Raw genomic sequence first — 7,495 nt, 5'->3', positions numbered from 1 at the left:
ATTTCCACGGCAGATGTAGTCATCCTGTATGGCCAGAATAAGAATGTAGTTGATTCCCATAGACTTCATTTCAGCAAGTTGTATTATTCATTCTAGAGGCATTTTACTACAGAGAAATTTACTTCAAACAACTATAATTTTAAACGACATCAACAGAAAATGATTTTTGTCAGAAATGTTTTTGAGATGAAGTATAAATTGCATTGCGTTTGAAATGTAGATTTAACTTTGGGGCCACTGGAGGCGACATGCTGTGAAATGCTGAGGATAAAGAGGACTCAGAGCCTGGTCACTTGGGTTATGCCCTGAGGCAGGGCTGGTGCCAGTGCTGGTACTCGAGCCAACTCTGCAGGCCATTACTGTACTTTTCAAAAGGCAACTCACTCCCGGTTGCTCGCATCGAAGTGTCAGTCCGGGCAGCTTCACGTCGTGATGATGTGGTTCGTAACAACCTCAGAAACTGAACTGCCCTTGCTTTGTTTTGATTTATTTTATTTATGAAACATTTATGAAGTGCACCTGTGTTTGGTCATTGTTTAGCGCTCAAGTACTGTTCACTAGCACTGTGGGTTATAGTGCACGTATTTCCTGCACTGTTTTGGAAAGTCATGAACTGTGTTGCACTTACTATTCGCGTATGTGGGTGTGTATGTGATTAGTTTACGTCTGCCTGTTCTGCATCACTCAGTTATAAAATTGCATGTAGGTATGTATGAGGGATAAGTGGCCACACACCTTTTCAGAAATAATAATTTGTTTATCTGTCCTTATGTTTTGTTGACTGAATGATCCAAAGTGTTAAGTCCTGTATGGCAATTTTTTATGCTATATCTATTTATGGCCATATCTTTTGTCGCTAATGCACCATGGCTTGTCATTGCATGCCCTTGATGTCTTGAAGTTCCGTAATTACTTATATCTTTGTAAATGGGGGTTGGTACATTATAAGGAGGGCCTTAGGGTATATAAGATGGGCTTTTCAGTATTCTAGAATTTGAGTGCCGACTGTGATCTCTGCAGGGAGTGAGAGGGCTGTCTTAGTTGTGTGTGACAGAGGAGTTAACCTGTAGTTGTCTATAACCTTTTGTTGGCACGTTACTGTATTTGTATTTTGTCTGTATTTTCCATTTTTTCCTTAATCATCCTCATTAGTATTTTTTCACTGTAAATATTTATCACCTTCACTTGCACTGCACCTGCTGCAAATAAACACCTGTGAGCACCAAAGGTTTGGCATCCTGTCCTCACTGCCACCTCACTCAGCAATTTGCATTTCCTATTACATTTACACATGTCCATGTTCTATTGTTACACGTCCTATTACATTTCCACAGACTCTTTCCATGTATTTTACATTTTATGTTGTTATGCAATAGCATTCTCCTTTTTTGGGGAAAACTGAGAGTATTAAACCAGTCTCTTACTACTCTACACAGGTTTGATCCATAGTTCCAAGTACAGAGATGGCCATAATGCTGGCACATATGGATCAAGCAGCATAAAACCAATATAAGTTGTATCCATATAAAATGAGGTCAGTCTATTCAGTCATAGCTGACAAAATTAATCTGGTAAGATTGCATTTACAATTTATTCATTAGAACCTTATATGTTCCTTCATAGCAATAATGTTTCATTTCCTACAGTATTTATAACCAATTGATATATTTCAGTTAGATGGCAAGAATGGATATACAGTGTCATGAAAAAGTATTTGCCATACTTATTTCCTCTATAATGCATATCTGTCACACTGAATGCTGAATATTAGACAAAGGGAAACCAAGTAAACACAAAACACATTTTTAATATTACTATTTAATTAATATAATGAATAAAGTTATAAAACACCCATATCACACATGTGAAAAAGTTATTGCCCCCTTGGTTTCTCAATTAACCAACTAACCAAATCTAATTGACAATTACATTCGGCTGATCGAACACAGCCAGGCTTAATTGCCATCAGTCCCGTTGAATCTAAACCTCATTCATATTGAACCTTAACATCAGAGTAAGGTAGGCACCACAAAGTTTCTGTAAACAAACTTTGCCATGATCAAAGGGAATTCCAGAAGAGATGGAAAAAAGTTGGTAAGGGTTACAAACCCATTTCTAAGGCACTGGGACCCCATTGAACCGCAGTGAGACCTATTATCTCCAAATGGAGAACACTTGGAACAGTGGTGCAGTGACAGCTCGTCCAGAAAGTCACAAATGATCCCAGAAGAACATTCAAGGAACTGCTGGCCTCTTTAGCCTCAGCTAAGGTCAGTGTTCATGACTCCTGTTACGACCCCATGGGTCTAGGGGTGCATGGGGTATGTAACTTGATGTTATAATGGCCGGGAGATGTTAATGCTGTAGATATGGTAACAACAAAAATAACACAGACAAAGCAGCAACTCAGTGCACGGGTGTTTACTGTGATAAACAAAACGGTGCAACAAACTACCAGACATATAACAACCCAGACACACACTACCAGGGTCAACGGACGCTGGATGTTGCCAAAAGAACAAACAAACAAGCTAGCTAAACCAGAGAGTAAACTAATCTAGTGTATCAAGTACACAAACAAAAGGCCTATCTACTCTAACTAGCAGACTGAAATACAATTGGTTGGCAAGCACCCCTAAGGACTAGTGAATATATACAAAACATAGCCTACGGGCATATGTACAGGAGCCCCCAGTCTTACCTGTCCCAAGCCTTGGAAGTGTACATAAAACAAGACAAGTTCAAATGAGGTGTTAACATACATAGTCAAAGACATAACACAGAGCAAACAGTCAGACATGCATTGTTACAAACAGGTGGGGTTTTTATAGTAGATGTGGCGAGTTATGATTGGCTGTCCAGAATTGACACGGAGGGTGGGGCTTGGTGAAGGTGGGACTTGGTGGATGGTGACTGACAGGTGAAGGCAGGGAAGTCCACACAAAAGAAAAACATGGCACGTAACACTTCCCCCCTTAAGAACTAACTTAACACATTTATTTATTTTTAAGTTAGTTAACACACATGGTAATCTTATACACCACTTCATTCTAAAATACCAAAGTAGCCTACATAATTACAGGCGTACACACATTGTGCCAATTCCCCCTTACCTATACACAATTCAATACCTGACATTTTTATTTTTAACACATAGTGGTGTTACCGCACTATTACACACAATTCATTCAAATGTTTTAATTATTCAAAACTACGAGACAATGTATCAGCCAGTACATTGTCAGTCCCTTTAATATGGCGAATATTTAAATTATATGCCTGTAGAATCAGCGACCAACGCATAAGGCGCTGGTTCTGATTGTACATTCGCGATAAAAACACTAAAGGATTATGGTCTGTAAAGACCTCGACAGGGGTAGAACTCGAGCCAATGTACACCTCAAAGAACTGCAAGGCTAATAACAACGCTAGTGCTTCTTTTTCGATGGTGCTATAGTTTATTTGGTGTTTATTAAATTTTCGGGAGAAGAAACAGACGGGGTGATCAATTCCATCTTTATCTTCTTGTAGCAGTACCGCACCAGCTCCCAGAGCGCTTGCATCAACCTCTAACTTAAACGGTTGCGCAAGGTCTGGAGCCGCGAGTACAGGCGCACTGCATAGCAAAAGCTTAACAGCCTCAAAAGCTATTTGGCAGTCTGAGGTCCACACAAAAGGTTTCCGAATACTAAGCGCACTCGTTAAGGGTGCCACAACAACCGAGAAGTTCCTACAAAAACTCCGATAATATCCTGCCATCCCGAGGAAACGGCGTAACTCACGCCTACTAGTAGGCGCAGGGAAACCAGCAATGGCAGCAACCTTTGCTTCCAATGGCCGAACTTGGCCATGACAGACTTGCTTTCCCAGGTATGTTACTGTCGCTTTGCCAAACTCACATTTGGCGAGATTCAGAGTTAGCGTTGCTTTGGCCAACCTCTCAAACACACAACGCAGTACGGAAACATGGTCGGCCCAATTATCTGACCTAATAACCAAGTCATCTAAATAGGCATAACAATCTGAAATACCCATAAGTATTGTATTCACTAGACGCTGAAACGTGGCCGGAGCGTTTCTAAGGCCGAAGGCTAAAACATTATATTGGAGGAAGTTATCGGGGGTAACAAACGCTGAAATCTCAGACGCGCGAGGAGTCAACGGCACTTGCCAATACCCTTTCAACAAGTCAAGTTTAGTGACAAATTTAGCGGCACCAATGTTATCGATGCAGTCCTCCATTCGCGGTAGGGGATAGGAGTCTGGCACCGTAACCGCATTGACTTTTCGAAAGTCAGTGCAGAAACGTGACGTTCCATCAGGTTTCGGCACAAGAATACATGGCGAGCTCCATGGACTAGCACTGGGCTTAGCCAAATTATTTTTTAGCAGGTATTGCACTTCCCGTCTCATAGCCTCACGTTTTGTACTATTAACCCGATATGGGTGTTGTCTAATAGGGGCGGCACCGTTCACATCAATGTCATGATGTGTTACGGTAGTCTGTGAGGGAGTATCACCAAAAAGATTTGGAAACTCATGTATTAAATTAACAATATCAGACCTTTGAACATCTGATAAGTGAGCAAGGTGGGACGACAATTCTAACAAAGTCTCCGAATTGGTGAGTCTAGCACACTGCTGAGGGGCGTTCCGAAGCACGAGGCCATCCTCATCCTCTGTACAATTAAAACTGGGGTTACTAGGTACAGGGCTAATGCTAGAAACTCGTGACACAGGCAGAACTTTCTTCACATCCTTCGACTGAAGTGTCGTCCTAGAATTATATGCCTTAAGCATATTAATATGGCACACGCGTGACTGACGCTTACGATCGGGTGTTTGAATTACGTAATTGCTTTCACTCAGTTTTTCTTCCACAGTATAGGGACCAGAAAAACGAGCAGACAAAGCAGATCCAGCAATCGGTAGCAAAACTAGGACCTGATCACCAGGTTTGAAATTGCGATCAACAGCCTTCCAATCAAAACGACGCTTCATTTTACTCTGAGACAAAGATAGCGACTCTTTAGCAATGGAACAGGCATGATGCAATTTCTCTCGGACCTGACTAACGTAATCCAACACATTAGGCTTTATATCCGAGTCATACATGAACTGATCCTTTAAAACTTTTAAAGGACCCCGAACAGTATGCCCAAACACTAGTTCAGCAGGGCTGAACCCTAACGAATCCTGTACCGCTTCTCGTAAAGCGAACAGAATGTATGGCAACCCTTCTTCCCAACAATTTCCAGTCTCCAAACAATATTTGCGGAGAGCCGATTTGAGAGTCTGATGCCAACGCTCTAGTGCCCCCTGGCTCTCGGGGTGGTAAGCACTTGCGATCTGATGCTTAATAGCTAGAGACTGCACAAATTGTTGAAACTGTTTCGAGACAAAGTTAGAACCCTGATCCGTTTGGATAATTTTAGGGAATCCAAATATAGAAAAGAACTTAGTCAGTGCTTTAATGACGTTCTTGGTAGTGATGGTGCGCAATGGAATAGCTTCCGGAAATCTAGTCGCGATACACATTATAGTGAGCAGAAACTGTTGACCAGACTTTGCCTTAGGAAGCGGACCCACGCAATCAACAATTACATGCTGAAATGGTTCACCAAGTACTGGAATTGGACAGAGCGGGGCTGGTGGAACAACCTGATTAGGTTTTCCCGTGACCTGACAAATGTGACAAGACCGACAGTGTTTTACAACAGCACTTTTAAGTCCTGGCCAAAAGAAATTCTTTAACACACGATTATACGTCTTAGAAATTCCCAAATGACCAGACCATGGATTTTCATGTGCCAACGTCAACACCTGTGGTCGATACATGCCAGGTACCACAATTTGAAAAACCACACCCCATTCGGCTCCCTTAGTTAATGAAGACGACCACTTCCGCATTAACAAACCATTATCTACAAAATAAGCAGTCGACTTTTCTTTCATTGCAACAGGTTTAACCACCATCTCAAAATACTTACGCAAAGACGGATCATTTTCCTGAGCAGCAACAAGTTGTTCGCGAGTGACAGGCAATTTATCTGAGGCAAACTCTAGAGATAAGGTAAGAGATTCCTCTTTTTCACAAAAATCTTGAGGTTCAACCTCTGTACCTACCTCCGACTTTACACGTGGTACTTCCGGTTTGGTGAGATGACTATCCTCAGTAAAAGTGGACGCTAAAACAGATTCTGATAAATCAACTTCCTCACCCCACTTCTTTGATTGAGCTCGAGTGAGCACGCAAGCAGGGAAAACACCGGGAAGTGATCTAGACATGTCAGAGATGGGACATGATACGGGGTTATTTAAAACTTCGAGTACTGGACGCACTTTACCTCCGGCAAGATCATTGCCCATAATGAAGTCCACGCCTGGTACAGGTAAAGCGGACCGTACAGCCACATTAAAATAACCCGTGACTAAATCAGTCTGAACATGTACTTTGTGTAAGGGAACGGTAACCAAGGCCATATCAATGCCCTGAATTACCACATTAGCACCACTATATGTCACGTCCGATACGGCTATCACGTCGGCTAACACGAAGGATTGCGAAGCTCCGTGTCTCTTAAAATCCGCACGGTTTTTGCTCAGTCGGATCACCGGAAAGGGAAACAAAACCTTCAAAAATAAACGGCTCAAAACCATCTTCAGGTTTGCTTTCAGGACCGTTTAAACACTGATCAGTTCGAGGAACAATTCTAACAAAGCCTGTAGGCTTAGCTTGGGCAGCGGTTTTCTTTTTCAAAGTAAAACAGTTAGCAATAACATGCCCTACCTTATGGCAGTAGAAACATTCACGTTCCTCTTTAGACCGTGGGGGTGACATTTTGGAATCTTTTGGAGATTCGTTGTCTTTTGCACTGCGGGAAGCAACAGACTTAGCTCCTTGGGTGGAACCAAACACAGTCTTATGAGTGAGTGCAAACTCATCCGCAAATATCGCAGCTTCAGACAAAGACATCACTTTTTGTTCGTTTAAGTAAACTACAACACGTTCCGGAACACAATTTTTAAACTCTTCTATCAAAATTAATTCACGAAGAGAGTCATAATTATCAACTTTACTCGCAGCACACCATTTGTCAAACAGAGTTCCCTTTTCTCTGGCGAACTCTACGAACGATTGGGCGGAGGTTTTCTTTTGATTTCTAAATTTCTGTCGATAGGCCTCCGGGACCAACTCATATACACGAAGAATAGCCGCTTTTACCACATCATAGTTCATGCTATCCTCAAGAGTTAGTGTAGCCATTACATCTTGTGCTTTTCCAATTAGTTTACACTGCAGCAAGGTTGTCCAAATTTCTTTGGGCCAGTTAAGAGCTGCTGCCAAACGTTCAAAAGTGCTAAAATAGGCATCTACCTCAGTCTCCCTGAAAGAGGGTAATGCCACATGTCTCCTGACATCATAGCCAGCAAAACCAAGCGGTGGGGACGTACCTGGGGTAACCACAGTGGAAGTTTGCTCTGTAGCATTTTG

General features: G+C 42.0%; 1 long non-coding RNA gene across 1 annotated transcript; it reads right to left on the bottom strand.

The window, feature by feature from the left end:
* Window positions 1–2,406: 2,406 nt before the first annotated feature.
* LOC135257335 (uncharacterized) lies at window positions 2,407–6,119 on the bottom strand. Its single transcript, XR_010330635.1, has 2 exons — window positions 5,991–6,119; window positions 2,407–4,937 (listed from the first exon to the last, which is right to left on the bottom strand). It is a non-coding gene; the product is annotated as an uncharacterized LOC135257335 (long non-coding RNA).
* Between the last annotated feature and the right edge of the window lie 1,376 nt (window positions 6,120–7,495).

This window comes from Anguilla rostrata, chromosome 6 (assembly GCF_018555375.3).
Source record: "Anguilla rostrata isolate EN2019 chromosome 6, ASM1855537v3, whole genome shotgun sequence".
Lineage (NCBI taxonomy): Eukaryota > Metazoa > Chordata > Actinopteri > Anguilliformes > Anguillidae > Anguilla > Anguilla rostrata.
The sequence above is the reverse complement of the archived record's forward strand: the minus strand, read 5'-3'. Positions and strand labels throughout refer to the sequence as shown.